Raw genomic sequence first — 21,796 nt, forward strand, 5'->3', positions numbered from 1 at the left:
TAGGTCCCCATCAATATATCAGTGTCTTGAAGGAAATAACTTGGGAAAATGCAGAGAAGGAACAGTAGTTGAGAGTAGACACAACAAAATGTCCCACTACATTTTTCAGTGTGATTGATGGCATGCTCCCGGAGCTTGATCAAGTGTAAGAAGTTCAGGCCAGAACAGTTGAGAGACCAATGTCTCTGTGGTTGTGTCTCTTGTCCATGTAGCTGGTCTCTTCCTCCTTGAATTCCCTGCCCTGAAACTGACAGCGTATATTCCCAGCAGATGTTCTTCTTAAATCTCCCCTGCCAACCTCCTCCAAAGCATTTACAAAGAGCCCTAAATCCTGCCATCACCACCCCTCCTCATCATCACTCTGCCATTGAAGCACCTTCTTGCTCTTTCTTGCTGAAGGTATCTTCCTCTCTGTCTTCCAGTATTTGGACTTTCCCCACCTTTAAAGCAAAACAGACCTTCACTTGTCCTTGCTAGATGGAAAGTTGAATAGTGTAGAGGACTCAGACTATTCCCAGGTATTTCAGCACGTCTTCTAAGGATCCTAATGCTATCTGAATATGGAAATTTTCTCTAAGTCCTCCGAAGTGGTAAGATCCAAAGGACATCATTTATCCCCCTTGACAAGGCCCCCTGAGCTCCAATATTCTGTGAGCTCAAGAGCTGGCAAAGGGCAGCTGGGCCCAGCCCCATTGTCCCTGGGTTCTTTTTTGCTGAGCTATTTGTTCCAAGTTCCATTCTGCTACCTAGGCTGGAAATTCCACACATGCTCAGCTCAAAGGAATGCAGCTCATGCTGGCCACAGAGCTTGCCAGGAAATGAGGAGCAACTTTTCATTTGTGGCTTCATTTCACTTGTGGCTTCCTCTCTCGCAGCTATGAGGCAGACTATGCTACTGCCTGAGCTGTTCCACCAACCTTTTTTAATCAGAGAGTGACTACTTTCAGGTCACCTCCTCTGGGGAGCCTCTTGTTAACTTCTGCAATCAGCCTGGTTCCTAACCTTTAAAGGCCCAGAGACCTTTCATTTGGTATGGTATATAATGACTTTCTGATATTTCCATGTTTTGTTTAACCTCTTCATTTATTTATTCATTCATACACTCCTTCATTAGTGTAAGACATCTTTTAGTGAGCACCTACTATATGCCAGGCCCTATGATAGGAGTTAAGGATTAGTAAATCAGACATAGGCCCTACCCTCACAGAACTTATTGTATGGTAAACTGGTAGCTAGAAGCAGACACACAAGGACAAATACAATTATAGCACAATGAAAATAATTGCAGGTAGGAATGGTGTACATCACACAGGTGTTTGAGTGCTGTCTGTAAAATGTCAAATGTCTCCATTAGTCCCCAGTTTTCCACATTCATAGGGGAATGCACAAACCATGGGCTATCTAAAAGTGTTCCTTAAAATTATTCCTTTTTGGCTTCAGAACACATACTCTGTCATGTGTAACAAAGAATTGACCTTCTCCCTCAAGTTTCTCCTTTGTTCATCTCTGACATTAAGGCTTTAGCTGGAGGATGAGTGGACAGCAAAAGGAACAAGGGCACAGACACCAGTGCCTTCCCAGAGAAGCTGGTTTCCCAAAAGAAGTAAAAAGCTGCCATGCCTGACCCCCACAACACACACCTACCACTATGGCTTGCAAAAGAGAGTTAGACTTATTAAGCCTGCCCTTAATGTATCCGGTTCACTGGTAGTTGAACCACATGAAGTTGTTGCTGTTTAACTGCTTTTGACCTGCCAAAAATCCAACTTTATATGGTTCAACTTAATACATCTGAAAATAAACAAAAATTCCATATATAAATAAAGAACTTGGGAACAACCAACACCCCTCCCCCCCCCCATCAAGATGACATTCCTGACTTAAACTTGGGTGGGAGGGGTAGGTTTGGAATGTGATGATAACTGAATGATCAGCAACCTAATCAACTGTATTGTATGAAGAATGCATGAAATAAGAATGAAAGATGAAGATGGAGGATAGAAAGAAGAAAAAAGAAGTAAGGTAAAGCCAAGAGGCCAGGAGTCAACAGTTGTTACCCACCACTGTTCGGGAGAAAGCAACTTGAAATTGGATCTAACACAGATGTGCCTAGCTATGGAATGGAGATGACTCACACTAATCTCCACCCTGACTTGGATGAATCTGCCACCCTTAACTCCTGGGATACACTTGCCAGCTAGCTTGCTGATGACTCATTTGGTCCCCTGGGGTTGCTGAGATTGGGAAAAGGGTGCCACAGTTGACAGAGAAACATTGCAGTTATAGAAGCGCTAACATCAACTGTTAATGAATACATGGATACCTGGTTATATACTTCAGCCTCCTATGAGTTGGGTTGCTGGGAATTATGCTTGTCCAGGTAGATGAACTTCAGGATAGCGACTCGACTGTGGTAAATTCATTAAGGCGATACCACCCTGGGCGACCTCTTGGGGAGTCAGTCAATGACTCTGGCACAAAGCAAAACCTTCTGACTCAATCATTTTGAACTTACCGTGCAAAGGCTATAATTATGTTGGCAAAGGCTCAATTATCCTGTTCCTGATGTTAATTAACTCTGTTTCTAGTCTTTCCTCATGACCCATCAGGTAGATGTGAAATTGTCTGGTATGTTCTGCTTCTGATTCAGAGCCACCCCAGTTCCAATGACCAGGTCAGTAGGTCAATGGTATTGTCATCATTCTTGGGCTAAAAAAGCAAGGAAAAGGCGAGCGTATAGGGAATGCAGAGAGTTCATCCTCATGGTGAAGAAGTCCTTTATTTTCCCTGCAGTACCCAGCTGTTTACTTCATGGTCAAGTGCATGTTTCCTAGAGCTAGACCTTAGTTAAAATCAGAGCTCTGATTCTTCCTAGCAAGTTACTTCTCTGCACCTCTGGTTTTTTCATCACCGTAAAGTAGGGATGATAAACAAATTCACCTTATGGAGTTTTAAGGACCTAATGAGGGGATGAATTAAAGACTCATCAGCTTAGTGCTTGGCAAATAGTCAACCCAATTAATGTTAGTATTATTATTAATAGTAATGCTATTACTAAAGCATGTATTATGAATTATATAATTTCTGGTGACTGCTTCTTTTATCTGTCCCCTTTGACTCTGCTTGTCTTTTATTACTAGGTCTTCATTGTCTGCTGAGTGAGTGCCTGCCCCATGGTAGACAATCACTAAACATTTGTCGACAATTTAAAAGAAAGTTTTCATGCTTTATATTTGCACTTACTATGAAATTGCTTGATATATTGGTATCCCCTCTCAAATCTCCTGATTATACAGTTTTTACTTATGCTAAACTGTCAGTGATAAAGGGATGGATCAAAATAGCCACTAGAAAGTACTCCATTTACCTAGCGATTCTGCAGCTCCTCCTCAGGACTTCACTGTTGCCAGCTATCCATTCAGTCTTTTGAACTGGGGAACCACTCTCTCCATAAGCACAAATAGAATTGGACTTACTGGTCTACTTTCCAGTCTAGAGTTTGAGGAAGGGGTCAAGGGTAGCCTCAGAAAATCATTGATTAGCCTCTAGTCAAATGATTACACAGAGGAAGAAAGCATTTTGATGACTGTGGCCTAACCTCCTGCTTGAAGTTAATCCTAGATGGTGTGATTCTGGGGTCTGCCCTACCTCCAACTCCTGCCTGGCTTCAGGCAGACCTCCCACTCTAAAGGGAAGCCCAGCCAGAAGAATGTCAAAAGGACAGAAACTGGAAAAGGTTTGTGAGGCTGCCTGGGGCTTCTCTCTGTTGCTGACAAATCTCCTCCTCATAGGAATCTGTGGGGTCTTGGCCTTGGAGGAACAAAAAGCATGTCCTGTACTTGTAAACAATTGCAAATTTATGTAAATCAATAAGGTGCAGTTATAAATTATGTATTGAACCTGATGCCTGCCAAATGAAGCTCAATGAAGAATAACTCAACTTGTGAGTTCTCAGTAAAATAGCAGTTAATTAAAGATCAGTAGTGATGCTATGCCTCTCCCTCTCCTCTAACCGCCTCCCTCCCGCCCTGCCTGCGGCAAAGAAGCTCATCCCAATGCCCCACCCCTATGCCCACCACCAAACTGCAGCAAATCCACAATTGCTCCATAACTGCTTATCACCATCCCAGCCCAATTCCCAGGTCCCTGAGCCCTTCACATTTTCCAGGATGTCCTACACAAAAGGGAACTCAATTTCCTGGGTGTGGAAAATGTAAAGCCTGAAAATTTCTCAATCCTTGAATATGACATTTAGATGAAAATTACCTGGCATCTGGTCTTGCCTGACCAGCCTCAATTGAAGGCTGTTCTGTGTATGCAGGTAGATTTTAATCAACTGAGGTTTCAAAGACTTTCAGTTCAATTCACTCTGACACTGCCCCCAGAGTCCCCTGCTCAGGCTTGTTCCTTCCCAAACTTCCTTTAGGTGATTCTCCCAGACTGTGCCCACCTTGCCCCACCTGTCTCTACCCTTGAGACTCCAGGCCCCTCTGAAGTTTTGTTGGGCACTGGATGTGTTCTGAAAGATAATACGAAGGTTTAGTGTTTTATAGTTTTTACATACCTTATCTAAGTGCTTAAATAGAAAGAAAGCAAAAGAAAAAATACAGATAGGAAAGTAAGAGGCAAGGAGAATTGAGGCTAGAACAAAAAATGCACCTCTAGAAACTCTAGGAAGTTGCTTTTGGGTGGTAAGTTATGGACTGTGCTTCCACCATTTTCCCCCAAATGATGTCACAGGGAAGTTCTCTCAGTCATTGATGACAAAAATGTCTTTGGGTCAAAGGTTAGATCATTGCCCCAGATCTTCATGATCTTGTGAGTCTGAGCAATATACATAGTTATATTTCCTTCCATCTAGAAAGAGTCATGCCATTGCAAAGCACTCACAGCCCTAGCTCATCCTTTATTTTCCCCACTCTGGATCTCTGTACCGGCCATTCCCTCTTCAGAGAATGTTCCGCCCCCTCCTATCTGCCTAAGGAAGTCAACCTGTTCTTGTTAGGTAGCTTAGTCAGACTTGAGCAACTGGAAACAAAGGAATAGAGGCCCAGCCTAGAGACCGCTCAAAGAATACCCTTATTGGTAGTTAGAAAATCCCTCCTGCATCCCCAGAGACAAAGGACAGGAGGGCCATAATCTAACTTGCTTAATCCAGCCATAGATGCCTGTTCAGAAGGTACTACCCTAATCTACCTTTAATCTAATGCTCATTATACTGTCATTATAATACTTTATGCCTAGAAGTTCATGAATCTATTTATAACAGACTGAATCTGGGTAAGCACATGCATAGTAGGCAAAGTGTTATATAGCAGCCAGCTGTCAGTCAAGGTAAGCTCACATACAGATCATCGAGGACCTCCCATCACAGCCCAAACATAAACAGACCTTCCCACTTCTACTTTGTTACAGTCCCCTTGCTGAAAACCCACTCCTCCCTTGAGATATATTGTCTTATCTCTTCACCTCCCAAATTCCATAGGGCTGCAGCCTTTCTTAGCATGGCCTGTCTCCTAAAATGTACTTTCAATAAATCTTACTTTTTCTAAATCTCGCTGACCTGTAATTCTTTGCTGTGTCGGTGGGAAAGAACCGAGGGACAACTTAAAGTCACCGTCCTCTTCTTCCATGATGCTGGGGCAACACTGGAATGTTACCCCAGCAGTAACATTCTTCAGGGCCCAGAAGAAACCCATCATTTCTGTACCTTCCTAGATGCCTAGAGGAAATTAAACTCTTTGCACCTCTCTTAAATCACTGATCTGAGCCTGTGCTAGTCACCTTGGACTTGTCTCTAGCTGGCTGTAGATTTTTGGGAGGGCAGGGACCAGGGCATTTTCTCCCTGGAGCTACATCTAGAGTGGTGCTTTCTCCTAAATACGAAATCATGAAGAATTGTCGAGGAGGTGGCTTCATAGTCTGCTTTACACGCAGAAGGTCCTGGGTTTGCGCCCCAGGTGGAGCCTCGGACCATGCCCTGGGTGCGCCAGGCCCCCCAGGTGCACACCATGAGCATGTGGGAGAAGAACGCCCCGCCTTCAGAGATCCAGTTCTTAAGAGGAAATGGCAACATCCATGGGTCAGGGGGAGAATTAAAAAGGGGCGGGGGTAAAAGAATCTTTGAACTGAAAAACTCCAGGGGACTTGATGATCTGTAGCAAAAAGAGCTCTTAAAGATGGGGTGGTCCCAGAGGTCCTTCACAGAAGGAAGGTATTAGAAGTCTCATGGGTTACTAATACCTCATGGTGGTTCCCAGTTCTGCTGGGCCAGTTGTGCTTTCTAGGACCTTTTGCTTTTATGGGCTGGGCTGGCCTATAGGGCCTGAGTCCCTTGACCAAGTCTCTAGCCAGCCGGCCAGCAAGAACCTCAGGGGATGAGCATCTAAAAGTTAACCTGCCTCAGGCCCTGACCTCAGGCATCCCCAGCTCCTCTGGTCCAAAAGGGAACTGTTTTGTTATTCTCTTTCTGCATTTAATCCTACCTACCCAGCTGTCCTGGGTGGAATCCTAGGGTCATACTGGAGTCCTGCCTGTCCCCCACCCTTCATCCCATTAATCATTAAATCCTATTGAACTCCAAATCTTTCTAGATCAAAAAATCAGATCAGGTTATCACTCCTCTGTTTAAAACCATTCACTGGCTGGCTATTGCTCTCAGGATAAAGACTAAAGTTCTTAACAGGATTTAAAAACCTTTTACTTGGCCCTTTTGAAATAAGAGGATTTATAATCTTTTCAAAACCAACAAGTGTCCTGACATAATCTTAATTTTTCCAGCTGTCGAAGCTATTTAAGATTGATAAGTTCTGCATTAAATTGTTAAAAGGTGATTAACTCATCTGGCCTGAATGGCTGTGAGTTCCAAGGGAATTTTTTTCTCCCTTTATTTGGTCCACCTGCTACATGACACTTAGGTGACTGTGTAAGCAGGTTCATTAAGACAGGTTGGAGAGGGTGGGTATGTGGGGAGAGGGCTGGAGGAGTACTGTAGATGAGACTCCGGTAATACCAAAAAACCTCAAGAGTGGCCCCTGTAGAATTTCTACTCTTATCAGCATGATTAAACTGTCAGAATTCCTCTTAATGGTGAAAATATTTGGAAGGAATGTAACAATAGGGGAATGGTATGTAAAGTATAGCTGGAATAATATGCTGCCATTTAAAAGGAATGTTTTGAAGGTTTTGCAGCAACATGAAACACCACATATGATGTCACAATAAGTGGAATGTTGGCCACTGTCTGAACCAAGAGAGGTGGTGTGGGGATGTGAGATGCTGACAATAACAAGGATTTTCTAGCTGGATAGACCAAAACTAAGCATTAGGTTCCATTTCCCCCACTCAGGAGCTGTGTGAGCATATGAAAGTTACTTAACCTCTCTGGGCTTTGGTGTCTTCTTTTCCAAATGTGGATAATACAAACTGGATTGTCTTGAGTATTAGATAAGATAATGCATGTGAAAGTGCCAGCCAGAAATCAAAGTGAGAATTCAATAAACATTAGGTCATTTCTACTTCTCTAAGTTGGGTGTGTATGTGTATGTGTGTGTATACACACATATATGTGTATGCGTGTATATATACATATGTGTGTGTGTGTATATATATATAATTTCATAAAAAGACTTGAAAATAACAAGATTAAAGACTTTTTAATTTTCCCAGCTGTTTTAGTTATCTATTGCTATGTAATAAACTGGCCTAAAACTTAGTGGCTTAAAACAACAACCCTTTTATTATATCTCATGATTGTCTAAAAGTCAGGAATTTATGCAAGTGCCTGGCAATTCTTCTGCTCCACATTGCATTAACAGAGGCCACTCACTGGTATTTGTCTGGTGACTGGGCTGGTCTGGAGGGTCAAGATGGCTTTTTCATTCATGGGTCTAGAGCCTTGGTAAAGATGGCTAGAAGGCAAGGTTCATTTGGAACTGTCGACCAAGAGGGAAGTGAATCACAGGAAGAGAAATTTTAATATGCAAATGTGTGAAGTTGTGAAAGTACAGAGGCAGTAGTTCAAAATAACAAAGTGCTTCGGAGCATCACATGAAAGGAAGCTTACATCTGTTTGGGAGATTCTGAGAAGGCCTTCATATGGGCCTTACAGGTTATGGAAGAGTTCTCAGGCCAGATTGGGATGGAAGGCCTCTTAGAGGAGATTTTAAAAAGCACTAGCAAAAGCATAAATGTGGGAAAATAAGAGACTTGTTTGGAAATGAAGGTGTAAATAAATTTGTAATGAAGTATTTTTACAGGTGGTAAGCCTGAGTAAGCCATACTGTGAGGATTTTTTACTGCCAGGCGAGGCCTATTTTATTTCATAGGCAAAGAGGAGGTTTCAGTTGGCCTTAGTGATAAACTCAAATTCCTCTTGGGATGAAGCAGAGAAGATAAATGAGTCAAGTAATCTGGGTATAAAAATAATCGTCTTGGAGGCAGCCAGTGCTCAACTTTAGCTCACAGGGATCACAGCCACTTGGCCAGAACCTTTGGTTTTCAAAATAAAATTCCAAATTCTTATGTGAAACATCTCACTTTTAAATGTTAACAATGAGTTAAAAACTGTGGGCAGGCTAAACAAAACGTGTCTATGGGCCAGATAAAGCCTGTGGGTGGCTGTTTTACCACGTCTGCTCTCCCTAGATACTTGTAGGACTGAACTGTGGTGCTAGGGCAGAGATTATGGGAGGAAGATCAGGGAAAGATCCCTAGAGGGGGAGCTGCTTTAGCTCTCATTTTATCCTGACAAAGAAACCTGAAGGAAACATCTCTGAAGTGTTGGCATGTTTTTTGTTTTTTGTTTTTCCTTTTGGACTCTTCTCAACCCCAGCACTGGTTTGCCAGGGAGCTCCGGATTGGGCTTAGCTGCTGCTTCTCACTCCCTTCAGGCTTTCTAACCGAAAAATCTTATACAACCCGTCCTCTTTCAATGGTTAGTTGCTTTGTCCCAGGGGTGAGGTCTCATATAAGGAATCTGTGTGTGTGCGTGCGCGCGCGTGCGTGCATGTGCATATGTGTGTGTGTGTGTGCGCGTGTGCATGTGCATATGTGTGTGTGTGCGTGTGAGAGAGAGAGAGATCTTCCTTCTGGACTTTCTCAGTAACAGTAGATCTGCTGAGCTGAGCCATCTGAATCGTCAGGAGCTGACTTTTATGGAAATAATCTTTTGCCTGTCATAGTCTCAGAGTGGTCACCGACTAAATTCATAATCTCAGCCGACTATCAGAGGTTATTAGCAAACCATGGTAGAGGAGAATTTCTACTACATTATGTCTGTGCACAGAGATGGAAAGTAACGTAGTGGAAGAAATATTAGAATCTGCGGAGTTAGATTAGAATGTTTTATTTGCTAGGTAACCTTGGCCAATTCACCTTACCTCTCTGTATCTCAGTTCCCTCATCCATAAAATATAACCAGAAATATTCACCTCCCAGGGATATTGTGAGGATTCAGTGATATCATGGATGCAGAAATGCCTGACACCTAACTATGCTAGATCAGAAAGGAAAACAATGAAGGTATCAGAGCTAGGGAGATGCGGATTTAAATCTCAAGTCCACTACTTACAACAACAGCTACCATGAGTTCAGTAATTACTGTGTGCCAGATTCTGTGTATTATCTTTTAAAATCCTTGCAATAACTTGGCATAGATGGAGGTATTGTTATTATCCTCGCTTTACAACCGAAGAGACAGGGGCACAGAGAGGTTAATTAACTTGTTCAAGGCCTCTCAACTAAGTGGCGAAGTGAGGCTATCAGATTTCAGAGCCGAGTTAGAATAAGCCCCATAATCTTTCTGATCCTAAAGCTATACTATTAGAAATTCTTTGTGAGGATTAGGAAACAAATATAAAAATGACTATCATAGTGACTGGAATTTCATGGATATTAACTGGTTTTACTAAATGCTCAGTATTTCGGATCGAATTGTCTCTCCTCACCCAACTCCCCAAAAGATGAAGTCATAACTCCCAGTGCCTGAGAATGTGACTTATTTAGAAATGGGGTCTTTGCAGATGATTAAGTTAAGATGAGGTCATTAGGGTGAGAAATCTGGACACAGAGACATACACAAAGGGAAAAGGCCATGCCAACACAAAAGCAGAGATCAGAGTGATGCATCAACAAGCTGAGGATTGCCAAAGATTTCCAGCGAACCACCAGAAGCTAGGAACAGATTCCCTTTCACAGCACTCAGAAGGATTAACTCTGCTAACACCTTAATTTTGGACTTCAATAGTCTCCAACTACAAGAGCATAAATTTCTGTTATTTTAAGCCACACAGTTTGTGGTACTTTGTTACAACAGCCCCCAGAAACTAAGAGCACAGCACATGCTACTTGTATCTTCACCTACTTTGCATGGGTCTCTGGGTCCCTGGGTATACTCAGTATCCTGCCCTGAGCATGCTGGGTGCTCTGCCTGTGTGCAGCCTTGTAGCCTAACTGTAAATGGTCTAACACAACATTAGGAGGCGGAGCTAAGGTCAGCTTTGCAGGGGCCCACCTGCCTTTTGTGCTTCCCCGGATTAAGTTCTCAATGCTCTTATGCTACCCTGCGCAGGGAAAATGTCTTCAATAAACTCATTCAGAAGAAGGTGCTGGTGAAGAAATAAAATTTCCCTCCCAAGTTAGTTAATCACACTTGAAAAGTGAAATCTCAAATATCCTGGTACCTGGTTGGAAAAGATTTTAGGTCAAGACCCCCAGGCCTCCCCAAACCATCTGCATGTCGTGCGGGCCCCACACCCCTGTGTGTTGCTTTCTTCACACAGATGTCCACGTTGCCGGGGCTCAGGGGATATTTTCTAGTAGAGAAGGCTGTTTACATGGCCCAGGTGAGCACCTCTGGCCTTCGGGGAAATCATGGTGGCCTCAGAGAGTGTTCGGAAATGAAGAGGCGCGAGGACTTCTGAGCCCTAGAGATTTATTGTTAAAGCTTGGAAAACAATTAGAGTCGGAATGAGCTCACCCAGCAGCAGCCATGGGCCCTGCCTGCCCTTGCTCTTCAGGAACTCTAGAAGCAAAATTCCCTCAGGTTGATTTTCAGGAAAGGAAAAGAAATCCCCAGAAAGAAGAATCATCACAGCCGTTTAAAACAGGATGGAGAATGTGGTCTGTGTATGTTCCCTGTTCCTGCTATGTATAAGGGCGTAACAAACCACCTGTATAAATTACCTGTTGCTGTTTAATAAATTACCCCAAATTTAGCAGCTTAAAATAACAAATATTTATTATTTTGTGCAGTTTCTTGAGGTCAGGAGCCTGGGATCAACTTACTTGGGTGGTTCTGGATCAGGGTCATTCATGAGGTTGCAGTCAAGCTGAGGCTGTGAGCTGAGGCCACAGTCATCTCTGGGCTTGACCGGGGCTGGAGGGCTGGCTTCCATGATGGCTCCCTCAAGAAGCTGTTGGCAGGAGGCCCTCAGTTTCCTGCTTAGTGTTGTCCAGGGGCCTCAGTCCTTCATTATGTGGGCAGAGGGGGACCATTCTGGTTTGCCCAGGATTGGGGGGCTTCTCAGGATGTAAGACTTTTAGTCTAAAACCTGGAAAGTCCTGAGCAACAGGAAGAGTGATCTGAGAGAGGCATCAAGACAGAAGCCACAACATCTTTTATAACCTAATCTTGGAAATAACATATGTATTATTTCTGCAATATTCTTTTAGCATACGGATGAGCCTGGTATAACGTGCAAAGGGATTATAAAAGGGTGTGAATATCAGTAGGTAGGGCTCACTGGAGCCACCTTAGAAGCCGGCTACCATATTACCCCCCAAACCTAGTAGTTAAAAACCACCACCATTTTAGTGCCTCTCGTGAATCTGTGGGTTAACAGGGCTCAGCTGAGTGGTGGTTCTGCCCCACATGTTTTTGGTTGGAGCTGCAATCATCTGGGGTTCAGCTGCGCTGGAATCCCACAGGACTCATCTGCATGGCCAGCAGTTGGTGCTGGCTGTTGGCTAGGAGCTCAGCTGAGGCTGCCAAGGAGAGTCTTATTCTCCCTGTGACCTCTCCACATGGCTGGGGCTAAGTTCTGAGAGGGACCACCCGAGAACAAGCATATAAGAGGAGGGAAACAGAGGTTTCCAGGCTTTCTAGGATTGAGGTCAGAAGTCTTCAAACATCTTATGTTGCATTCCATTGGCCAAAGCAGTCAGAGGGACAGGCCAGATTTAAGGAAAGGGGAAATAAGCTCTACCTTTAGATGTGAGGAAAAGCACATGCTTATAGGAAGGGGAGGCATTATCAGGGGTTACTACACTCCCTTATGGGGGCTACCATACTCCCTAAGGATTGTGTTTTGGGGTCTCTCATTGGAGGAAATACAAAATACCCAGAGATGGAGAGGTATTCCAAGCATTCTTAAATTCCTAGATCTATAACCCCGGCTTATTTAAAAAACTATACAAGGAACTGTATAATGACATTCATTATTTAAAAAATTAGAATACACAGGTAAGGACAAGAAAAAACCTTATACTGTCTAATTTTGGTACATAACATCCATCCTAGAATTTATTCTGTGCAAAAATAATAATTTTATTCTACAAAGTGGAACAAGTCTATACCTACTACTTTATAACCTGCCATTTTTCACTTAAAACTACATTGTGCACATCTTTTTCCATGACAGTTAATGTAAAGCTACATCAGCTTAAGGGTTGTAGAGTGTTTCATTGTATATAGACCAACCAAGGTTCTTGATTGCAGCAACAGAAACCAACTCTGGTTAATTTAATCAGCAATAAAAGAAATTTTTTAAGGAGGGCATTGGATAGTCCAGAGGACCTATGCTATATTAGTTTAGTGTTCCATTAACTTTGCATTGTCACACAATATACAAAACTTAGTGAAATATAACAGCCGCCGCTTTACTATGCTCATAAATTCTGTGGGTCGGGAATTCTAAAGGCACAGCAGAGATGATGCTGCAGTACACGGGATCTCGGTTGGGAAAACTCGGAGTAGAAGTGAAATGAAAAATTGGGGTAGGGGTGGGGCGATGGAATTATTCGGAGGCTTCTTCTTTTATGCGTTTAGAGATTGAGCTAAGAGCACTTGACCCCTGGGCTGAGCTGGGACACTTGGCCAGAGTGCCTATACATGGCCTCTCTGTGTGGCTTGGGCGTCCTCACATGTGGCAGCCTCTGGGTGGTCTGACTAATTACAAGGTAGCTCAGGGCTTCAGGACCTAGTGTTCCAGTAAGCAGGGAGGAAGCTGCGTGCCTCTCATGACCTGGCCTTAGAAGTCACTTTCACCTTAGTCCATTGATCAAAGAAGTCACAAGCCCGCTTCAAGTCTTCAAGTCAAGGGGAGGGGACGAAGACTGTACTTCTCAATGAAAGGTCAAAGAATTTGTGGCCATATTCTGCCATGATTAGCATACGCTAAGCTTCTGTAAGAAAGAAAGCCCAATTTAGAGTGATTTAATGAATATAATTTACTTCTTTTGTACAAAACAGTTCCAAGGTGAGTAGTCTAGGTTATTGAAGTGGCTGTCCTCCACCGGAACTTTACCTCTATGCCACTGGCATCTAGGCTTCACTGCCAACACGGTAATCTTGAAAATCATTGTCTTTTTGCCTTTGTGGGCAAAGCCTGAGGTGGGAATACCTCATGGGCCACACTCAGTTCACATGTCAATACTTTCTAGGGAACAGGGAGGGGCATATTTGCCTTCCTCCTGCTTCTGTAGTGGAAAGCAGGGCAGGGTGCTTCTTTCATATCTTATAATTTCCTCCTTAGTGGAAGGATGGTCAGATGCTAGATACTCTAAAAGCAACTAATATCCCGTAGAATATGGATGCATCATCCCATCTCCTACCTATAGACATTTAGGTTGATAATGTGCTCTTGATAACATGCTATTCACACTGTTGCAAAAAAATATCTTTCTACAAATATCTTTAAGCACTTGTAAGATGGGTTTTCCCCTTTAAGATAAACTCTAAGGAATCGTGTCAAAGTTTCTGATTTCTATATCTAGTTCTGCAGGATCTAATTAAAGAGGGAAACCTCCCCCTTTTCTTCAAGTCAGGGGTGGCAACTCAGACATTTGTATAGGCCTGGGAGAAAAAATGAAGAGATCCAGCAGGTACTATCAGGATTAGGTGTCAGCGTGTCCATGATCGTAACCTAGTCCTGTTTATGGAGTACCGTGTGAAGGGCTTTACACATACTATCTCACTTCATCTTCACATCAGTCTGATGAAGAAGGCATTATCTTCATTTGGCAGATGAAGAAGCTTCGGTTCCAAAAGATTAAGTAATTTATCCAAGGCCTTAGAGCTAGGGCTTAGTCCTAAATCAGGGCTTTGAACCAATTCCTCCCTCTTAGAACATTTTCTCTGAGGTGACTTCCTTTCTTAGTCCAGCTGATATATTGTGGGACACCCAAACCACACAAAGAGACTATGTGTAGACATTTCGACCAACAACCCCAGCTAAGCTCCCAGCTGACAGCCAGCATCAGCTACCAGCATGTGAGTGACCCAGCCTGGACTTTTCAGCCCAGTTGAGCACCTGGATGGCTTCAGCCCCATCCGACATCACACAGAGCAGGACGGCTCCGTTGGGCTCAGTCAATTCAAAGAGTAGTGAAAACTACTAAAATAGTTGCTGTGTCGTCACTAAGTTTTGGCAAGATTTGTTACATAGCAATGGAGAACTAAAGCAGGTGGGAGCTATTCGTTCTTGAATGTGCCCAAGCAGAGCCTGAAGAGGGGACTTCTGCTCTGGGGGCATAACTAGAGTAGCGGGTCTTTGGTGATCCTTATGAGTTCGGGGCACTAGTCTGGGCCAATATATGACAGTTTTCCTTGTTGCCTTTCCCAGCTGGGGAAATATTCACTGAGTCACAAGGCTGAGAGGAGAAACCGTGTGTGAATGAGTTAACAGAAATCTGGGAAAGATTCCCAAAGTAAATAATGTTGATTCTCAGCATAAAAAAAGGCATTACTTAATGCTGTGAAAACTCACATAAACAGTGATTGGTTTAAGACTGATTTACTATATTTTCACATTTCAAAAAAGTAACCATAATAACCATCAGCAAAAAAGTAAATAAATAACAGCACTTGGAAATGCTTAAACATTGCACGGTTCTCGAGGGTCATAAAAATGTCTTTTATTTTTTAATACTTTACAGTCTTGTGGGCAGGAGATGTTGCCAATATGACCTCAGGGTTACCCCAGCTGGCACTTGGATCCCAAAGCAAAATCCAACTCCTTCTTCCCACCTAAAAAGCAGAGGAGGAAGCAAAAAACAGTAAGATGGCGGCTCTTGGCCTTCATCAACCTCAGGCATTTACTCTTCTATCCCTCACCTCTCAGTCCCTTCTGGCTCAGTGGTTCTCAAAATTGGGGGCATCAAAATCATCTGGAAAGTACTTCAACAAATGCAAATTTCAGGGTTCCTCCACAAAGGATTCCCATTCTATAAATCTGGGGTTAGATACCAGAATTTTCATTTGTGCAAGAACCAGATGATTCTTTCCTAGACAGTCCCCATACCACGTCTTGAAGAGCACGGTAACCTCAGGCTTTCCCTAATAACATGGAAGAGAGATGGAGAGAGTCTCCTCTGAGCCAAACCTCCAGAGATCAGGATGGACCCTGGAAGCAGGTCAGATAGGGACTGCAGGTCTCAAGCCAGGTAGGATCAAACAAGCCCATCTAGAGTAAGTGGTTTTCAAACTGTTTTTTGAACCCAGAAATCCTATCACCTCCACCCCAGCAGTTTCTCTTTAATCCATTTTATTATAGTAGGTTTCCACGAAAGATTCCATTAGAAAAAAAGATTTTTTTTTTTTTTTACTAAATGCCCCCCCTGCTTTAAAAAAAAAAATTCTCATGTTGGCGAGGATGAGGAACAAACAGAACCCTCACACACTGATACGATGGGAATAGAAAATGGTGCAGCCGCTGTGGAAAATAGTTCAGTGGTTCCTCAATAAGTTGAACATAGCATTACTATATGTTTTAGTCTGCTCAGGCTGCTATAACAAAATACCACGGACCAGAAGGCATAAGCAACACTTATTTCTCATAGTTCTGGAGGCAGGGAAGTAGGAGATCAGGGTTCGGTTCTTGGTGAGTGTCCTCTTCTTGGCCTACAGGTGGCTGCTGCTCTCTGTGTCCTCGCGTGGGTGGGAGGAGAATGAGAGAGCTCTGGTTTCTTCTTCTTATAAAGACACCAACCCCATCATGAAGCACCCTCATGACCTCATTTAAACCTAATTACCTCCCACAGGCCCCATCTCCAAAAACCTATCACATTGGTAGTTTAAGGCTTCAGCATATGAATTTTGGGAGGGCACAACATTTTGTCCATAACACCGTATTGCCCAGCAATTCTACTCCTGGATATACCCAAAAGTATTCAAAATAGAAACTCAAACAGATGTTTGTATACAAATGTGCATAGAATGTTTGGCTATTCACAATAGCCAAAAAAGTGGAGATAACTCAAATGTCCACCAAGTGACGAATTAATAAAAGTAATATATCTCTACAATGAAGTATTATTTAGCCATAAAAAGGAATGAAGTGCAGATACATGGATGAACCTTGAAAATATTATGCTAAGTGAAAGAAGCAAGTCACAAAAGGCCACATAATTGCGTAGTTTCATTTATATGAAATATCCAGGATAGGCGAATCCATGCCAACGAAGATTAATGGTTGCCAGGGGCTAAGGGTAGGAGTAATGGGGAGCAATTGCTTAATGGGTGTGGGGCTTCTTTTGGGGGTAATGAAAATGTCCTGAAACTAGATAGTAGTGATGGTTGGCGTGACACTGTGAATGTACTAAATGTCAGTAATGACACATTTTATGTTACGTGAATTTTACTGCAATAAAAAAATCATCGCCATTCGAAAGATCTAAAACAACCATTTCATTTTTCACTGACAAGGAAGTTGAGGTCAGAATGGGACGATGACCTGGTGAGACCACCCAGCTTGTCAGAGGTAAAAGCCAAGGCGGGTGACACCCAGCCCACCACAGCAGGCTGCTTCTCTTCGTCAACATCCAGGCCCTGCCAGAAAAGCTCAGATTCAGGGACAAGCAGAGGCCTGGGCTGCAGGCCACTCCGGAGTTTCTACAGCCAGGCCCCTGGCTTTCTAGGCAAAAGTCTACCTCGCCCACTCACAGAGTTCTCGGCCAGACTTTCTTCTGCTATCTCCAGTGCCTGCTCTCTTCAAGTGTGTTGATTAAAAACATAACCATGTCTAACTTCATACTTGAGTAAATCTTCCCAAGGGCCTCAGCCACAGCTGCAGCCTCTGATGGGCCTGATAAGGGCTGGGTGGATCAGATTCCTTACATTGCAGACATTACTCACTTTTCCAAACTCCAGCTGAGCAGGCAGTCTGGAGAAGCTGGTAGTGGTCCCAGGGCTGACTAGGATTGCTCCCAGCCCTATGCATTTGTGTGCACTTGACTCCCCTCTCTGGCTATTGGATCATATACATCTGTCACATACTAGGTGCTTAATAAAGATTCGTTGGCACCAGTAGTTTCGGTCTTGGGGTCATCTTGGTATTGTCTTCTTCATTCTAGTTAAAAGAGTTCAGGAAAAGGTATCATTTTCCTCGGTGCCCCCAAGAGTAAAAGATAAAGGGTACGCTTGTAAGTGAAGCAAGAACATTTTATCTGGTCACCATCCGAGATGGAATTATTTACCAATTTGGGAGATGGCAACTGATGACGTTGGGTCTTCTGGAACAGCAGCCCCTTCCCATGTCTCAGGAAACCGCTAAAGCTTTTGGTCTGTCCCAGATCCTGACCTTTCCTTAGATCTTTTAGTTATACCCTCCGCATTTATCATGGATGTTTTAAAAAGTGTATTAGCATTCAAAAGGACAACTGCAGGACCCAAGAAAGTTGGTTCTCTGGAAATTTATTGCACTCAGCAGCTGAGAGACCTGGCTGAGAAGGGAAACCTAGCTTTGTGCCTTGTGTTCAAGACTTGCTTCACGACGGGAATGAGAGGGGGTGGTGAATTCCCTCAGTTCTGATAAGGTAACCCTCTTCTCTCAGCCTCAGATTATCTAACACCCTGAACTTGAACTTGGAGATGGGCTGCAAGCAGCAGGGATGAGTGGGGACATTAAGGAAGACTGCAGAGACACAGGAGCTGCTGTTTGTAAGTTGCCATTTGGGATAAAGCAGAGATGGAGAGAATTTCCACGATGCAGGGGTTTGGGGTTATAGAGCTCTAGGCTGAGGCCGACTGAGGTTGTGTATGTGGTTTCCTGCTGTGTGGATAGATTTTCTATTTCCAGATGCAGCCGTCCTAGCTGGGGAAGTTCTCCCAGGACAGCAAGGTTTAGGAAACACTACAGACTCTATTCCTCATTGGAAATTTTAAAGTGCACAACTCTGCTCAATGCTGAGTCCTGTGGAAGAGAAACCTGCTTTGGTGTTAATTAATCTAGTGTTTCCCAAAGTTATTTGATCTCCGAATTCTTTTTCCCCTTGATAACACTCATGTATACCCTATGAAAGCCAAGTTTCCAAGAAAGCACTTGGAAAATGCCACCCTGATGTCCAGTGGAGTTGGTTCTGGTCCCCACTGCTCTACAGTGAGCAGTGACAGGGACATTTGGGTAAGACATACAAATCCTGCTATGATAATCCAGGAAATACAATCATTTATTGTACCTGTCAGTCTCCCTCCCACACCGAGATTTTGTGATTCTCTCCACACCAACCAGGAAGACACTGACATTTACTGGGCAGCGTGTGCCTGGATCTTCCCACACGTCATCTATGTAATCCTCTCTCAGCTCCATGTTCCCCATTTTACAAATGAGAAACTGAAACCCAGAGAGGTTCTGTAAGAAGGTCACTCAGTTAAGTCTGTGGCAGAGCTGAGAGTCAGGCCGAGGATGCTGGGACTCCACACTGGTATTCTCTCCTCCAACACCAATGGTGGAAATGGAAAATAGTGCAGCCACTGTGGAAAATCGTTTGGCATTTACTCAATAAGTTAAACACAGAATTACCATACATCTTAGTCCACTCAGGCTACTAAAACAAAATACTATAGACTGGGTAGCTTAAACGACAGACACTTATTTCTCACAGGTCCAGAGGCTTGGAAGTGTAAGATCAGAGTGGGTTCTTGCTGAGGCCCCTCTTCCTGGCTTTCAGATGGCTGGCCGCCTCTCCTGCATCCCTCCTCTGTGCCATTCCTCCTCACGAACAAGTGGCATTTTCATGGCACTGTTTCCAGAATGTCCGATTCCCATGGGGAACTGTTCTGGTCATTGGAAAATCCAGTCTTCTCGGGGGAATTTTTTTCTCCTTCAGAAATTTTATTTCTCTTGGATTGAAAATCCAGCTCTGATATTTACGGGTTATGTGACTGGGCCTCTGGGCCTCAGTTTCCTCATCTCTAAAATAGGATAATAATCTCATTTTCTTCCTTCTGAACTTTTTCTTCTTTCATCCCACTGTTCCTTTTTCCATCTCCTTTCCTTTCTTTCTCCCTCATTTTATTTTTCAATTTTTTTTTTGTAAACCCCCACCCCCGCCCCACCCCGTGCCAGCCTCCTGTGTTAATTTTCCCCCAGAAGATCCCTGGAACCCCACAGGGATGCTCCACAAAGTGGCTTGAGAGGCACTGGTAGTTTTTCAGTAACAGAGACCAGTAGAGAAGGCGGCTGCTGATTAATTCCCTGTCAGCCGGCGTGTTCTGTGCTCTGCATCTAGAATAGGGCAGTTTCCAAGGTGACCGAGACCAGCGTGTGAGGATAAGGTGAGGGCCTGGAGTTACGAGCTGCCAAACTCATACACCACGCGGGCTTCTTCCAAGCCACTCTTCGCACACTGCTCACCAAGCAATTTAACAACCGACTTGTGGCAGGCAAAGCGTTCCAACGATATTTAATGATCAGTGAGTGCATCTATAAATAGGATCGTAAGAACAATTTGGATAGATGTTAATATATAGGTTCAGTTGTGGGGTTGACTAAACCTTGAGCTGTTTTGACCTCAGAGAGCCGTCAAAAATCTGCTGCAAGGAACGACTCTGTGGTTGTCCACGGTGACGTTTTGTTCCTGTTTAACATGTCCTCATGTGTGGACATGTTACTAACATGATGATAATGTGCTGCTTGGAAGTTTGCAATTTACAAAGTGCCTTCGTACAACCTGCTCTCATTTGAACATTGCCAGACATTGTTATTGAGGTTCAGGGAAGACGAGTAACTTGTCCCAGGACATCCAGATGGTGGAGCGACTGGGGCTGAAGGGGACAGTGATGGTGGTGGTGGGGATAGAGTCCAGCTGTGAGATAAGGATGGTGTGGATCCCACACTGATATTCCTTTCTTAGTCCACCAAAATCCTACCTCCTGGCTTAAAAAACTTGGAACAATCAATACCCCTCCTGTCCTCAAAGAGGCCAGGACCCTATTCTCTCCTCTGATTACTTTGCATTAAAAATAGGCTTGCCAGATTTAGCAAGTAAAAATACAGGACACCCACATTAATTTAAATTTCAGATAAACAACGAATATTATTCTAGTATAAGTATGTCCCATGATATATTTTATCTGGCAACCTTTATTAAAAATACTTGTTATGAAAATCTTTTTTCTTTAAAAAATATGGATTACTTACAGAAAATGTTGAAAATTTGGATAAGCAAAAGGAAGAAAATATAAATTACTCTTAATTTTACCAGTAGGTAATATTAATGTTTTAATATTAATTGTTAATATTTTGGTAAATCTACTGTGAAATTTTTTCTCATGTATAGTTTATATGCACACATCTTTTTTTAAAAAATTGAAAATGAAATTTACTGAATACACTACTTCAGACTTGCTCTTTTTTTTCACTCAATAATATGTCATGAACATCTTTCATAGCTTTACGTGTTTTGTAATATTCAAACACCTGCAAGGTCATCGACTGGATAGCACACTATGTCTAGCTTATCTCCTGTAGGCAAACCCTTAGATTGTTTCCAGTGTTTTATTTTTACAGACTTGCCATGCATAGCCTTCGCTAGGTCTCTCTGCACGTCCCTGGCATAAATTTCTGGCAATAGAATTCCTAGGTCAAATAGTGTGAACACTTTCAAGGTTTTTGTTATATATATAGTCAAATTGTCTTCCAGGAAAGTTGTGCCAACTTACGTTCTCAAAAACAGTCTCGGAAAGTGTTGTTATTATTATTATTATTATTATTATTATTATTATTATTATTATTTGCATACGTCAATACTGGGAATTATCATTAAAACAAAAAAGAAAAATAACCACTTTGATTCTGAGCCTGCCCTTATTCAATACTCCACATTCAATACTCTGTCCCTAACCCACACTGTGTGATCTTAGTTCTTTTTACTGAGTCTTCATTTCTAAAAGAGATGAGTAAATTAGATTGGGGATAGAAATTACTACCATTGTTTCATCACATGCCCATGTCAGACATCAATAACCAATTCTAGAAGGAAGTAAAGCTGTTACTATTTGCAGGTGAGATGATATTATGTATAGACAATCCTAAAGACCTCATCAAAAAAACTGCCAGAACTAATAAAAAAAACTGCCAGCAAACTCTCAGGATAAAAAGTTGATATGCAAAAATCTGTTGAATTTCTACATGCTAATAATGAATTCTCAGAAATTAAAAAAACAGTTCCATTTACAAATGTATCAAAAAGAATAAAATACCTAGGAATAAATTTAACTAAGGAGTTGAAAGATCTGTATACTGAAAACTATAGGACATTAATGAAAGAAATTGCAGAAGACACAAATACATAGAGA

This window comes from Rousettus aegyptiacus, unplaced genomic scaffold (genome assembly GCF_014176215.1).
Source record: "Rousettus aegyptiacus isolate mRouAeg1 unplaced genomic scaffold, mRouAeg1.p scaffold_m13_p_4, whole genome shotgun sequence".
NCBI lineage: Eukaryota > Metazoa > Chordata > Mammalia > Chiroptera > Pteropodidae > Rousettus > Rousettus aegyptiacus.